Here is a 16,505-nt window from a genome sequence, read left to right on the forward strand (position 1 = left end):
GTTCCACTGGGGCTGAGTGTTGCACAGGGGACAGGTTAGTGGTGCACATTGTAGTTCCACTGGGGCTGAGTGTTGCAAAGGGGGCAGGTTAGTGGTGCACATTGTAGTTCTACTGGGGCTGAGTGTTGCACAGGGGACAGGTTAGTGGTGCACATTGTAGTTCCACTGGGGGCTGAGTGTTGCACATTATAGTTCCACTGAGGGCTGAATGTTGCACATTGTAGTTCCACTGGGGCTGAGTGTTGCACAGGGGAGAGGTTAGTGGTGCACATTGTAGTTCCACTGGGGGCTGAGTGTTGCACATTGTAGTTCCACTAGGGCTGAGTGTTGCACAGGGGAGAGGTTAGTGGTGCACATTGTAGTTCCACTGGGGGCTGAGTGTTGCACATTGTAGTTCCACTGGGGCTGAGTGTTGCACAGGGAATAGGTTAGTGATGCACCATTGGAGTTCCAGTCGAGCTAAGAGAAAAGACATGTTTCAGTGTCTTAAAACAGATGTGGTAAATTTAAAGAGAAAATGAAATACAAGCTCATTCTAAACCACAAGAAAGGATATGTTATTTACGATAACTGAGATATGTCAGATCCATAGTGGCTCTTTAAATTGGAATAGTGTCCCCTAAGACTTGCATGGATCAGAAAGTTTGTTACCTTATAAGTAAGGCTGTGTTTTTTTTTTTTTTCACGGTTATCACAGATTTCACGATTTCTGTGAAATGTACCCACTGCCGTGTAAAATGTAATTCCAGTGCTTGATAAAAAAAAAAAAATCCGCTCACCTCCTTAATAATTTTGTTTGTGTCGCGGAGGTTCTAGACAACAGCCACTGCCTGTGAGTGACTGTCTGACAGGAAACAGAATGCTAGGCGGAACTTGCAACTAGGATCGTCATGGTGACAAGCGGTAATTAAGCAACAGTGGGTGCGTTAAATAACTGACCCCCCCCCAAGTCAAGCAGCTCAGAAAGAACCCACAACGGCTCGGTTCCGCTTTAGATTTACCGCAGTCCATCATGATGGTGCCTTATTACCGTTGAGCCTATGGCCAAACACAGACGTTCATGAAAAATGGGATATAGATGGGACAACTACCCAAAAGCGTGACAAAAGTAACATTTTACTAAAACTGTGGGGATAACAGGACGTGCTCCCTATAAAGGGGACTGTCCCGGGAAAATCGGGACGATTGATAGCTTTACTTAAAAATAAATACAGCAGATGTTTGCCTTATTGATGTACTACCTGTTACACTGCATTTAGGAACCTGGCAGCCGGTTTAGTTTGCTTCCGGTAAATGATTGAACACACTGCATAGAGCTGCACGATTTCTTTAAAATGTCTTCAACAAAAAAGACACCAGCTGCATCAAAGATTGAAAATATTTCTGCTAAAGGTTGCTCTGTCCAGTACAAGAAAGGGGCATTTCATGGCTGTTGTTTTTGTTTTACACTGATTTATGTTTGTATTTTGTATTTACATATTTAGGAGCATTTGTTGTATTACAATAACTCCAATTCAAACCCTAGGTAAGACTGAGTTTCACAGACCGGTAGTATTCCTGAATGATACGTGCAGATTACAAAAACAGCGTGACCTCGAGAAGATTGAATCTCTTTTTTTCTTCTTTTTTTTTTTTTTTTTTATAAATTTAGTCGTTGCCAATTATTTTATATTATTTTCTCCCAATTTGGAATGGCCAATTATTTTTAGGTTCAGCTCACCGGTACCACCTCTGCGCTGACTTGGGAGGGCGAAGACGAACACACGCTGTCCTCCGAAGCGTGTGCCGTCAGCCGGACGCTTTTTTTCACACTTCGGACTCACTACAGGACTCTCGGGCAGCTTACAGGCAAGCCTGCAGGCGCCCGGCCAGACTACAGGGGTTGCTGGTGCGCGGTGAGCCGAGGACACCCTGGCCGACCTAACCCTCCCTCCCCCCGGGCGGCGCTCGGCCAATTGAGCGCCGCCCCCTGGAAGCTCCCGTCCTCAGTCAGCAAAGGAATAGCCTGGACTCGAACTCCAGACTATAGGGCACATCCTGCACTCCACACGGAGCGCCTTTACTGGATGCACCACTCGGGAGCCCCTTCACTCTTTCTTAACGGTTTCTTGTTACAATTGTTTTGGATCTACTGTGAAGTTCGTTTTTCAATACAAACTCACTTAGAAATTAATTGTTTCACTGGGCCAAGTTCCAGCTGCGATTGGCCTATTTCCAAATCAACTAAATAAAATCCTATTGTACTGAGGAATGCCAAAAAACAGAATCTATTCAGACAGAGTTTAAGTGCTTAAAGATTAATCTGATCAAATGCTGTATCCACTGTTTATAACAGTTTTTTTTTCTGATTTATAATTAACAGCTATCATTAGCATATTTAGTTCTTTTCTAATATGATTATCCAAAACCCATCATCCAAGAACACAAATCTGCCCTTGTTTCAGTTCAGATGAAAGAAAACGATGGAGGCAGCAGTTGCGTTGTTGTTTTCATTACAGTCTAGTGTCAGCACTAATGCACTCCATTGATAAAAATGTATCTGAAGAGTATTCTAGAGTAGCTTCTAGAGCTGGGGTTGGGGATATAGTGGTCCAAGCTGCAGTCTTCCTTCATTCGGAATTCAGGAAACACAATAGCCAATGGGAACAGAATACTATGTAGGTACTAGTCATCATTTTGAGGAAATCATGCTAACATAATTCTACTTAAACACCATCTATAATCAAGTCACATGCAAATCATAGCCATGCTGTTTTAATAAGCATTAGCCCTTGCTAATAAAAAGCTATCTGTTATTTGAAAAGAACACAGAAACTTCTTTTCTAAAAGGGGTTTATGAGATCAAGTTTTTAGAAAACTAATGTATTTGGAAAACTGGGTCAGAAAATTGTTTTATATATATCACGTGTTATATATATATATATATATATATATATATATATATATATATATATATATATATATATATATATATATATATATATATATATTAGTCTCCCTGTCTGGAACATTGCATCTAACTGCAGTTTGTTGCTTTTTTCCCCTGGTGGTGACAAGCGGTACTGCTGGAAATAGTTTACATTTAAGTTGTTAGCCAGCCAATTTATATTGCTCTAATTGTAACCACTGCCAACAATTATTTTTAACCTGTGACATTAATAAATATATTTGTATTGTAATCTGTTTACTTGGTGTTTATCATTTATTTGATAAGGGCTTGAGTGGGTAACCAAAGGTCTGTTTACAAAATTTTAGCTCACAGGGGGCGCCACAATTAGTTGTAATAATGGAGTTTTCTTTTGGTAAAATACTTTATTTAATTGAATAATATAACTTTATCCGTAACTAAACAAATGCATCAGTGTAAACCAGGTTCCCAAAGTGCGGCGATGGCACTGTCTGCAGCCCTCGTCAAACATTTCTAAGAGTTTTCTACACTTTCTTGGAATGAAAAGACTTGGGCCATTGCAAGTTAATTTTCTGTTCAATATCGATACAAGCAGCACGCATCGCAGCGCGACAGCTCTACCTTAGAACATGAAAACAAGACACACGTGCAGCCAGCGGGGAGGGGATTCGGTGATTACTGTCCCAAATGATCGCCGAAAAGTCAGCTGCATAAATCCCACTCCGGCAGAAAGTAGGTAAGTTCCTGTAATAATAATAATAATAATAATTAGTCGTGGGTTTCGTTAACATACACACTATAATCATCCTAAGCCCTAAAAAGTAACCTGTTTAATGTGAACTGCGCGTCACGTGAAAAGCCCTTAACATGGCTTAATGTAGAAATACAAAACAAAGGCATACAAACTTTGCAGATATCAAGTTTAGTACTTGCCAATACTATCCTAAAATAAATCATACTTTTGTAATTAAACTGCGCGGATAAAAACGGGGACAGTTGTGTTGACTGTGATCCAGTCCGATGTTCTGGATTTATTGATTTTGGCGCTGGTGTTTTGTAATAAATTCACATGACTGAAAAGAAAACGGCATTTTATATTTAGTTTGAAAACATTTGTGGAAAACATTTGTATGCATTTAAAAAATCCCAATGGATTTCACTAAATAGGGGTAAACATAATGTATAGCTTCATTTTGCACATAACAAGCAGTTCACATCAAGCAGGTTATTCTTAGAGCTTAATGTTATTATGTTAATGAAAACCATGACTTCTTTTAGATAGTATTGGGAAGTGTTAAGCCTGATATTGGCAAACTTTGTAAGCATTTATTTTCCATTGAAGCACATTAAGCCACAGTAAGCGTTTTAGGATGTCCCCATAAACATACACATGCTCTGATTAGCACTAGTCCTGGACTACCCAATGTTAATTTAGGTAAGGTAAACCAAGATTAGTGCTAATCTGGGTCTCTGAAACTAGCCAATAAAGTATAAATACAAACATGATCAAATCAAACCTAATAACAAAACAAACAAAAACAAAGTCATATTTTAGAAACCAAAAAAGAAAAGGCAGTCGAAAAGATGTACATGTGTTTACATAACTTTTGATATTGAAATTACTTTTCAGAAAACTATATATTCCTAAAAAAATATGGTAATTCTTATGTCCATGTAAACACACTGTATGACATGCTGTGACAGAGGAAATATGGTAATTCTTATGTCCATGTAAACACACTGTATGACATGCTGGAGGAGGCTGTGTGGTCCAGTGGTTAAAGACAAGGGCTTGTAACCAGGATGTCCCCGGTTCAAAACCCACCTCAGCCACTGACTCATTGTGTGACTCTGAGCAAGTCACTTAACCTCCTTGTGCTCCGTCTTTCGGGAAGAGACGTAGTTGTAAGTGACTCTGCAGCTGATGCATAGTTCACACACCCTAGTCTCTGTAAGTCACCTTGGATAAAGGCATCTGCTAAATAAACAAATAATAATAATAATAAATGAAACTCACATTATCAAATAATGCTGTGACAGAGGAAATATGGTAATTCTTATGCCCATGTTAACACACTGTATGATATACTGTGACAGAGGAAATATGGTAATTCTTATGCCCATGTTAACACACTGTATGATATACTGTGACAGCGGAAATATGGTAATTCTTAGGCCCATGTAAACACACTGTAAGATATACTGTGACGGGTATTTGTTTAAAGTGCAGGTTCATGAATATTTGTGGGTTAAAATTGGATCTGTTGACAAATGTATGCAGTCTGAGTGTGCAGAGGTGGTGTCAGTTAATCGCTGATTGATAATACAATACACCTGAATGGAAAGGGCATTTTTGATTTTACTGCAGATGTAATTGATCAAGCCTCATATTCAAACATTAATTGTAAACTGTAAAATCAATCAGTTGCATTTACTAAATTATCCACACCACGGTTCTGTGAGTGTGTTTGTGTCTGTGAGTGTGGAATGAGCACTGAGCAGACTAGTCTTAGCAAGTCCTTCCTACTAAATGGGTTATCAAAAGTACTGCTGATGTTTTAGCTCATTTGCCCCTCTCCTTAAGGGCAGACCAGTGACAAAACAGACAATAGCAGCATGGCTTACAGAATATATCAAGCTCTGTTATGATCTTGAAGGAAGACCGCTGGTGAAGCACGTCAAGGCTCATTCTCTCAGGGGTGTGGCTACTTCCTGGGCAAATATTGTTCCTATTGCTGATATTTGTTTGGCAGCAACTTGGTCTTCCTTTCACACTTTCATGAAACACTATAACTTGGATGTTTCCACCTCTCAGCAGTTTGCTCACATGGTTTTATCCATTGTAGAGGATAAGTCTTAAACAGCATTCACATTTCTCCTTTTCACCTCATGGAGTCCGTGAAGAACTGGCAAGAAGATGGAATTTACCTGTAAATGGGTTTCTTCCAGTTCGGAGTGGACTCCACACCTCTGCCCACCCACCTTCCCCCACAGTTTTTGGTGTATAGATAAAATACAGGACCCTTGACCCTTCTGTGTCATTTTCCTTTATACTATCGAGTGGTGTTATGATGCACAGATATAAAAGACCACCTTCTGGGAGAAGAGGGTGGTTTGTCCATGTTTTTTCTTTTCTTAGTCCACTCCGAACTGGAAGAAACCCATTTACAGGTCAATTCTTTCTTATTTACAATGGATTAAGTTAATAAAGGCCATGTGTTTGGTGAAACGTGGAAGACCTCTTGACAGAACTCTTTGCTGTAGCACGGTGGATATAACTACATGTGTTAATAAAGAATTTGACAATAATGAATGGAGAAACTGTTACATAAACAAACTACTTACTGTAGAACCGCCTTCTTAACAGTATTACGGCAACGCACCGCATTGTACAGCAGACAGTAATTCAGTTACAGGGGTCCCTTCATAATTCCTCCACTAATCTACAGCATGCATGTATACCTGATTTCATTTTGACTTTCCTTTGCTAATCTACAGCATGCATGTATACCTGATTTCATTTTGACTTTCCTTTGCTAATCTACAGCATGCATGTATACCTGATTTCATTTTGACTTTCCTTTGCTAATCTACAGCATGCATGTATACCTGATTTCATTTTGACTTTCCTTTGCTAATCTACAGCATGCATGTATACCTGATTTCATTTTGACTTTCCTTTACTAATCTACAGCATGCATGTATACCTGATTTCATTTTGACTTTCCTTTACTAATCTACAGCATGCATGTACACCTGATTTCATTTGGTTTGCATCCTGAATCTCGGCCCTCTTGCCCATCCAAAGTGCACGCAAGAGGAGTGACAGAGACAACCAGTGAGTTTCATAAAGAATAAAACAGGCACAAAGTGAAAAAATCAAAAACACGAGTCTAAAAATGTTATGTACAATTCAAATCAACAAGGCAATTTATAAAAAGTGTTGCAAATCAATAAATAAAATTAAATGACATACTAAACACATAGCCAAGACCACTTTTCAAACCAAGCTGATTTACAGCATCGAGTGATTTTTTTTTCTTTTCCAAAGTAGCGAGTAGGAAATCTGTAGTTCTTTGGTTGAAATGCTCCATACAGAGGTTCAGTGGACACAGCTGGGGATGTAGTGTGGCAGTTACATTGGCACCGGTGTTGGTGGAGCTGCAGCCTTGGTTATAATATGTGGCAATGCATTTTCAGGGGGCTGTACAGTGTCAGCTCTACTAATTTTAGAAGGTGGTACTGCCGTACATCCAAAAAAAAACCCCCAAAAAAAACAGTTCTGCTGTGTTGAGTTAGTTTTGAAATAGGCACAATTACACCGTTAGTAGTTCCATATTACAGAAGCTTATTATGGCCAGAAAGAGATAAAATATGTATTACATCATAATCATCCGCGTTTAACATTATTATGTTCACATGTATACTCTTGTAGCCATTAGAATTGTTTTATCTCTTAGTAGTACAGTAATATACAATAGTTTAACCCCCCCCCCCCCCCCATAAACGTCTTGCTTTTTTTTTTTTTTTAAACATTTTGGAATTCCCCCATTGCCTTGCGGTCAATTACAACACTTTCACGTCGAAATGTAACAATCAACAATGGTCAATAGAAAAACTATTTACTACTGGAGGCTACAAATGAAACGTGCCGTTCATCATCCATTCAAACAGACATACGCTTACCTTGTTAATCTGCCTTCCTTTAACGGTTGAGCGTCTCTTCTTGGGTTCTTACCGAAAACATCAAATGTCACTTTCTACGTGAAGCCACTACTAAAAAAACCACAAATTCTAAATACAGTACTAAGAGCCGACTACTGGGAATTATCATGCCTCACTTGCCTGGGCTGTTTCAGTAACAGTTACAAAAGGGCATACGAATAAAAAAAGAGCATGACAGAGAAGACAGCAGCACTAAAAATAAATTTCTCTGGTTTAATCAAATTAAAATAAGTGGCATATGGAACGTGGTTTGGTCCTTTAGTAGTAAAAAGAAACTCAGGAAGGTTATGGTTTGTTTATTGAGAAATATATTGACACATGTTAACAGTTAAATATCCTTTATTGTTGTCTGTTTTAAATGTGGTTCTGGAAGTTACAGAGATTTATTTGTTATGTTTTTTCATCCCACATTGTAAAGGAGTTATCATAGCGAAACCAGCTGCTGGGTCAGGACACATTTGTAAGTGAACGCTGTCTCACATGACAGTGCTTGGGGCTGATACTACCAGTGATAGGTTGAAACAAATAACGCCTGTCCTTGCATAGCAATGCTTAGTGCTAATTGGTTGAAACACTAAATGCCAGCACCCACACGGCAATACAATTGGTTGAAACAGTTGATTCATGACTTTCTTGCAGGAAGTGCAAATGCTCATTCATAAACTAAAGTTGTGATGGAGGGACCCCTACACTGTAACACATATCTGAATAGAGGATGTGATGGAGGGACCCCTACACTGTAACACATATCTGAATAGAGGATGTGATGAACGTTCAACAACAACTGTTACACTACGACTATGACTTTTAAAACAGCTACAGGAGGAATACATCCCTTTTCAGTGTGCCACTGCAGAGATGAAATTTCCCGTCTTTTTGCTGTCATATTTCAGTAAAAAAAACACATTGACTTTTATTATTGTTGAATATACAATGTCGTAATTTTCCCAGACAGTAGATTTAGATTAACCCTTACCAGCAAGGGAACGCTCCACTGCTACACATTCTCCTGTTGAGAGTTTTTTCTTTACTCCATCAGCCTATATACAGATGAACCTGCTTTATATAATGATTGCTGTACAGGAATAATTCATGATATAAACAGAGTTTCACGTTTGACTGTGGCAGCACATTATGAGTGCGAGATAAAAAATAAATAAATAACGATGAATTAGAGGGCTGTGTTTTAATACTCTACTTTTTTTGTTGTTCTTTACATTTAAACAAATGCATATAGTTTACTACAGGCCAAATAAGTTTTGTATCATTAACTGGAACGAAACAGTTTGTGTTATTATCTAAAAAAGGCATGAATTGTCGACTGATGATAACTATCAATTAGGCGTTGCACTTGGTGTTTTGTTTTTGTGTGCATTTGTATAAGACTAACTTAAAATTTGGTGACGTTGGTGTTTTGTAGCTGAACTGTATCCCGTTAAGACATTTGACAGGCTGCACAAAATGTCAGTTTATCAGCCAAGATGATTCTTGATTATTAGTTGCATTTGAAATTAATTCTGTCCTGTGGTTGCTTAGTAAAGCCCAGCCACGCTGCATTAAACAGGCTGCACAAAACGTGACAGTAAGCAGGCTTGTGAGATAATATTAAGAGAGGCAATTTCTCAAAGAAACTGTGGCGAGCGGTTTTTCAAAAATCGTGATAATAAACGGGGTATGATATTAAGCAAGGTGATATAAAACGGGTTCATCTATATTTTGAATGTAGAAAATCTGTCCTTTGTACACATTTTTAGTTAACTGACGTGCATGCTAGAAGTCCTCACCACTCACGGCAGCGCTTCACTCACACGAGACAGGTAAAAAAGGAAGCAGGAAGTTAGTTTTAGGAAACACTTGCACACAGAGGAAGAAAAAATACTCACTTAAAATTAAAAAACCCATAATCCACTCGCTGATAACACACTGACCCAAACAATATGACCTAAATGTGATTAATAAAGTGAGTACGTTTACCATTCAGCAAGTTCTGAAAATAACACTCGCAGTTTAGGGAATTTAAATGGTAACATGTAGCGAAATAGGGAAGACTGGCTTTTACAAAGGAAATGACGAGGTGGTAAACTCTGCACCGGAGCACCCTGGAAAGGGCGTTGTTTCTGCAGACTGTACTGACAGTCTTTTCTTCACACACCAATAAATTCTATGTAGTGCTATTACTTTTTCTATATACAGTGTGTTGGTCATCTGAAAGCTAATCATACTTTCATGGATAAATGAACCAACTGTCACTTTGTCAGAACAGAAGATGACAATTTGAATGAGTTTTGCTGTCCATTATAGCTTTATGATCTGTCGTAAAGTTCTGCCGCTTTCAAAATCCAGTGACTCCCCGGCAGATGAACTATTCCATCATTTTAATAAATCATTAATATGCACATTTAATACGTCCCACCTCATTTAAACACCAAATCGATACCAAATAGAAATGCAAATGAATCCTTTCTAGGTATTTTCTTGAAATTGTTACAGCATGGACTTTAAAAAGTATTTTAAATGTATAATGAAAGATCTATTTTATCATAAATAAAAAATAAACTGTAATGTTTTAAGTATTAACCATGTGTTTCCCACACATCCCTACACTACAGACATGTAGAGTGTGTTATGGAGTACTCTGCAATCCGTTTACTGTATAGTATATGGGGGTCTCTGTGATCGTGTATTTATTTAAGACACACAGTTTCTTTACAAACATTACTGGCTTCCATCTAACCCAGCAATGATTAAATTCATAGTATGCATGTCTGGTCTGAGTCTCTTTAGTAAGGGGGTATGCTGTGAATATGTAAATACCAAAGCATTTCTTTGTCAAAGGCTCACGTGGGACAACCAACATAGAGTACAGGATAATGTTTTAGCTTCCAAAGGCTTACTTGAATAGTAGTATCTCTGACTAACGTGCCATCCAATACTACTGCTGCTGCTCCTGTACCCATTCCTCTTCATCAGACAATTGGTTCCAGTTCTGTTAACATCCCAACTGCCCTGTCCATTATAGAAAAAGCTACTATCAATACAACCAGTGAATCTGGTAGGCATCCAACGGGGCCCTGCAGATCACCTCCCGGCCCCTGGGAACCCCAGTGTCTCAGGTGTCCATTCATCCAATGTGGCCGTCCAGATGGCCCCTACATTCAACAGTACAGCCTCGTCAATGCCCCCTGGTTTCTGCTTCCATTTCTCTTCACGCATGTCTTCCGTGGCTGTCCATATGGCCCCCACAGTCAACAGTACAGCCTCGTCAATGGCCCCAGGTTTCTGCTTCCATTTCTTTTCACGCATATCTTCCGTGGGCGTCCAGCAGGCCCCCACAGTTTGTCAGTATCTCTTCAGTCACCCCGTTTTTCCTCCCACTGTATCTTTTGCTGTACTCTCAGCTCCGCTGTTCTACTGCCTCCCCCTGATATTGCTCTAAACTTCAATCCAAGGCCCCTCTCTCTCTCTCTCTCTCTTCACCAGCAAATACTTTTTCAGGAGCAGATGTCAATTTAGTCTCTTTGCTCATCAATTTACTAGATAACATCAGCAACAGAACAATCGATTGTGGAGAACTCTCCGTCACTCTCAAATCCTCAGATCCACTCACATTAACAATGCTTACTATTTCTGAGTTCATCACCTCATTAGTCATTACAGAGACAGACGTTGTGAGTTAGATGATTACATCTCAATTATCTTTGACCTTGTTAGTTTTGGTTGGACTACATTTTATGATTATCACAAAGCTTTTTTCAGGAAAAGCCGCAGCCCGTCGTCAACAGTGGAATCAGCGCTTGTATTGGGGTGCTCTAGACCAGGGTTTAGTTTGCTGTTTCTTCACTGGTTCAGATGCTCTGTCCTGTTCCGTATGTGGCTCATCTGCTCTCTACCATAACATCCAGGCCACTTCTTTTTCTTCTTCCCCTTCAGTTACGTCCGTACCTAACTGCAAAATGAATGCTCCATCAATTTTCTTTGCTCCCTCCCGTTCCAAAGATAGCTATGGCCGCCCCATTATTTTTCAGGGGGTCGGCAAGTCTGTAATAATTTTAACGACAAAGCTTGTTTGTTTTCTTCTTGCAATTTCCTTCACATCTGCAGCCATTGTGGATGAGCTCACTCCCAACCCCCTTCGACCCAAATCTTCAGCCATCTTCAATTCTTAAAAATACAAACCTCTCAAAGCAGACGTTCCTAAGTGACTGCTAAAGTCCACTCAACCCCAGTACATATTCAAGCACTTGCTTCCGAATTAACTCTTTACCCTGATCCTCAGTTTGTATCTTATTTGGGTCATGGTTTTCAACTTGGCTGTACTCCTTTCTTACTTCCCCCACAATATGCGATAATCTTCAGTCTGCCATTTCTGATCCTGCAGCAGTAGATTCCTTACTGCAAAAAGAGTTAGATAACAACTTCATGATCGTTCTCTTCAACATGCCTCCTTTTTCTACTTATCGCATTAACCCACTAGATGTAGCGACATGTAAATACTCAGTAAGCAACCATCAACCATGCCATTTCCCTTATCAAAATAACAGGTCAAAACGCATGTCTTGCAAAAGCAGATATTTCGAACACTTTCAAAATGATGCCAATAGATCCTTCGCTATGGCACCTTTTCAGAGTTCAGTGGCATAACAAATTATGTTTCACTGTGCGTTTTAACATTTGGATGCAGAATTAGTCTCCAAAGTATTCAGCACCATATCAGAAGCTCTTTGCTAGATCTTGTTAAACAATTATCACATAACCTTCCTGTTTCATCTCTTAGACCAGCAGTTTTCAAACTTTTTGGGCCGCGCCCCCTTTCCTCTTGTCTGTGGTAGCTTTACTTAATTAAATATGTCTGCTAAAACAGTATTATTTACAGTAACTCGTTATAGCATCTACAATGTAACTGCAGCAACTTGGAGAACAACACAGAAGACCTTCTAATCAGTTACAGTATTTATCGTTCTTATGTGGCCCTTCATTTTAAGAACCAGTAAACTTTTATGATAAGCAGTTGCTGTCACTAAGTTTTAAAACTATGGTTCACAACATAACACAGTGGAACGATCACAGTACTACCATGCAGTAATTGTAGGGCAGTATTGCCACGTGTGAAATCTTTAACAATAAAGCAGAAACGAAAATGCTTTTATTTGCTTCGAAATCATTTCAGACTGGTTAATAGACTAGTAAGCACTGGCAAAGTCAGCTCAGTTTTATACGGTGCAAAATGTTTTAACGTTTTGTTTTGTTTCTGGACTTTGCGATACCTGCACTAATAGTCGTATCTACAACGTATCAACCATTTTGTTACAGACTTTCAACAAGTCTGACATAAACAATTTTGGCTGTTAATTACTTAAACCCTTCAAAAAAAGAACACAAAAATGCTTAACATAAAAAAGTACAGTCCTACTAGCAGACAGTTTACACTGCCTCTGGGCTTCTGATCACATCCTCAATTCCACATTTTTAAAATCCATTGATGGAAATGTCCGGTCTACTTTTAATGTCTTCAAGCAAATTGACTTCATCACTGCCATTATTTCTCTTGTCCAGCGCTTCTTTAATCTGTTCTGTATATCAGTCTGACAGAGGGCGGGATCGCTACGAGTACTGTATGTCATGCAACCCTCTGATTGGTGGAAGTATTATTGGTGATCCAATCAAAATAGCTAATAAAGCCCAAATAAAGTATCCGCCCTTTATACGGTATAGCCTAGGTTAAGATGTGCACTGTAATCTAATTTTTTTTTAGAACATTCTCGCCCCCCCCCCCCAGGATACACCCCCCAGTTTGAGAACCGCTGTCTTAGACAACTTTTTACTTGTCTGTATTTTCAAAACTAGGGGGTCCTTCCACATCTATACAGTTCCTGGGAATCACGCTAGATTCTAATTCCTTTAAAGCATCACTCCCTAATGAAAAAATAGATTGCATCATTATTTTAAATTTATTTTCTTTCCAGAAAAACATGCTGTAAACTTCTGTCTCTTCACGGCCACCTTACGCAGTGAGAATTATTCCACAGGGCCATGCATTTATTTCATATCTTCTTCAGCTTCCATCAATTCTTCTTGCATTCTATTACCATTGATTCTTTTTGTCGTGAATTTAGCAGGGCAGAAGAGAGCCCTGCACATAGCTAATGGGGCAGGTCAAAGCCCTGCTTGTAAATAAATGTATTGTGGTGTATTATTTAAAATAAATGTATTGTTTGCTGTTTATTTAAACAGGTGATGTTATTGGTGTTGTTTTAAAAGTATTTTGTGTTTATTTAAAACACAATGGATTGTGTGTTATTGTTTGGCAGCATGGAAGGGGTTAAGCCCCAGCCACTAAACTCGTGTGGAATGTGACCATTTCTGGATTCATTCATTTATTGCTAAGATGTTCTATTGGACTCAGGTCAGGAGAAAAAGCTGGCCATGGCAAGACCTCGACACTGTTTTCTTGAAGTCGTGCAATTGTAATCCTAGCACTGTGTGGTCTTGCATTGTCCTGCTGGAAAATCAACACTTCTGGATTGGCTTGCAGGAACGGAAAAACTGTTGCCTGAAGGACTTTGTCAATGTATTGCTGAGCAGTAAGGTTGCCCTCAATCTGCACCAAAGGCGTTCTTGTGTCAAAGGAGATTCCTCCCCACATCATCACACTTCCACCGCCCCACTGGTTGGCACCTGGTTTCTCTGGACTAGTCTGCTGATTGTTGAAGCAGAACATCTTTTTCTCCAGGCAACTTCTCTCACAGACAGGCCGCCTTCAAGCATGCCGATAGCAACCAGGTGATCTTCATTACTCAAGCGGGGCATAGTCGTATCTTTCGCTGTTCTTGCGTTAATTAAAATCATGTCTTTTCGAATGGCTGTTTATACAAATTCTTAATCAACTAATTGGCAATTTTAACTCAACTCAAATACCAAACACTGAGCATCTGGCATTTTTATGAAATCACATGACTTGAGGTCAGTATTTTGTTATCCCAAGGAACAACAAAAAACATCTACAAATCTGCTCACTATTTAAAATGTAAATAACATTATGTATGTGCCCAATGAGCTATTGATGTAAAACTTAGACTGTTGCATTTTCATTGTGCATCAGTATATTTAGGAAAAGTCAACTTTCAGGCATGCAGAGTAATTTAAATTTGAAAACCTCAAACCATCAAAATGACTGCCATGGCGATTCTAGTGTTAAATAGCTAGCCGATTGCAGATTGAAATAAACACTAGATAATTAATTACTTCGGTTTCCTAAACGGGTCCTTTCAGTAATCACAACGAAGGAACAGATAGCTCGGCCACTTCCCCTAAATACCCTCAGTCACGCCCTCTTTCGGTGGTGCGGCCAGTCAAGCATTTTGGAATGTAACCGAAAACAATAATTTTATACAGTATATAAAAAGCGAAAACACCGGGGAAAAAAAAAAAAAGATTTACATATAACTCTAAAATAGCTACAAATAAGCACCAAAAAATTAAATTCATAAAAACAGAAAAACAGAAGCCTTAGCTATAATAAACCATATTTTGTAATGAATCAGTTTTTTAGCTTGTAGCCGTGCATCTCAGCATTGTTCCTCAGTCGATGGATACGTTCTCAATGGTCATTGCACTTCTTGTGGTTTGTGGGCTGCATGGGTCACTGATAAGGTGCCATGCATATTTTATCCTCCCCTATAGAAGTTTGCCTGTTCACTCACTGTGTACTTCACAATTAGTCTTTCACTCTCAATATGTTTGTGACAGAGCTGTCTGAATACTCTTTGAAGCTGAGAAAAAAAAATGTTCAAGCTGAAAAAAGAAAAAAAACATTATTAATGATTGTGCATGCTTGTGAATCAAGAGGCACTGGTAGCTGTTACACATAATGCTATGTATTATCCTTGTGGATGTCTCACTCCTGGAAGTAGATTGTCTCAAATTTGATAGATTTCCCAGCAGAGTTTAGAACTCCCTTCCAATTGCAGTGTCTCCTATGGTTATGTGTCCCACGTTTCCTAGGAACCAAGAAACCATGGAATTTGTGCAAGCTGACACTTCCTCACCTGAAGTGTTCAAAGGCAGCCGAGGAAATTTTCAAATGTGCCTTTTCTATAAATGATGGTTCTTTCGAAGCATTTCAGACACACTTAGTGAGAAGCATTGAATTCAAGATGGGATTTACTAAATTCATTTTAAATGCTTTTTCTTTAGCAATTATGTTCAACTTTTTTTTTTTTGCCCAGTTGTCTCCCCAATTTAGAATACCCAGTGTTCTCTCACCGCATCCACACACAGCTCTGAAGATTAGCGCTCGTGCTCCTGGATCTCAACATCAAGGCTGGGCAAATGCCGACCTCTGGAGGTCGAGGGCCACCCCTGCAGGTGCCAGTAGGTGGCGCTGTAGCATGAGGAGAGGACTTGCTGTGATGAGACAACTTGCTTGCAGTGATGAGGTGACTTGCTTGCAGTGATGAGATGACTTGCAGTGATGAGGTGACTTGCTTGCATGACGAGGTAACTTGCAGTGATGAGGTGACTTGCAGTGATGAGGTGGCTTGCTTGCATGATGAGGTGACTTGCAGTGATGAGGTGACTTGTAGTGATGAGGTGGCTTGCAGTGATGAGGTGACTTGCTTGCAGTGATGAGATGACCTGCTTTGATGAGGTGACTTGCAGTGATGAGGTAACTTGCAGTAAAGAGGTGACTTGCAGTGATGAGGTGACCTGCTTGCAGTGATGAGGTGACTTTCTGTTGCAGATTTTGCCTTCCTAACCCGTAGGAGTGCAGGAGCCCATGCAAGGCTCCCTGTGGAATCCTGGTGTTGCATATTTGAAAGGGTGAGATGTTTTGTGGTTGATGTACAGTAAGAGAATATGGGGCCTATTTCCA

General features: G+C 39.5%; 1 long non-coding RNA gene across 1 annotated transcript in view; it reads left to right on the top strand.

Annotated features, from left to right (window-relative positions):
• Positions 1 to 3,390: 3,390 nt before the first annotated feature.
• Positions 3,391 to 16,505, top strand: part of LOC131697773 (uncharacterized) — a 46,908-nt gene continuing 33,793 nt past the window's right edge. The window contains exon 1 of the long non-coding RNA XR_009307483.1: positions 3,391 to 3,644. This is a non-coding gene — a long non-coding RNA (uncharacterized LOC131697773). The remainder of the gene's footprint in view (positions 3,645 to 16,505) is intronic.

This window comes from Acipenser ruthenus, chromosome 16, assembly GCF_902713425.1.
Source record: "Acipenser ruthenus chromosome 16, fAciRut3.2 maternal haplotype, whole genome shotgun sequence".
NCBI lineage: Eukaryota > Metazoa > Chordata > Actinopteri > Acipenseriformes > Acipenseridae > Acipenser > Acipenser ruthenus.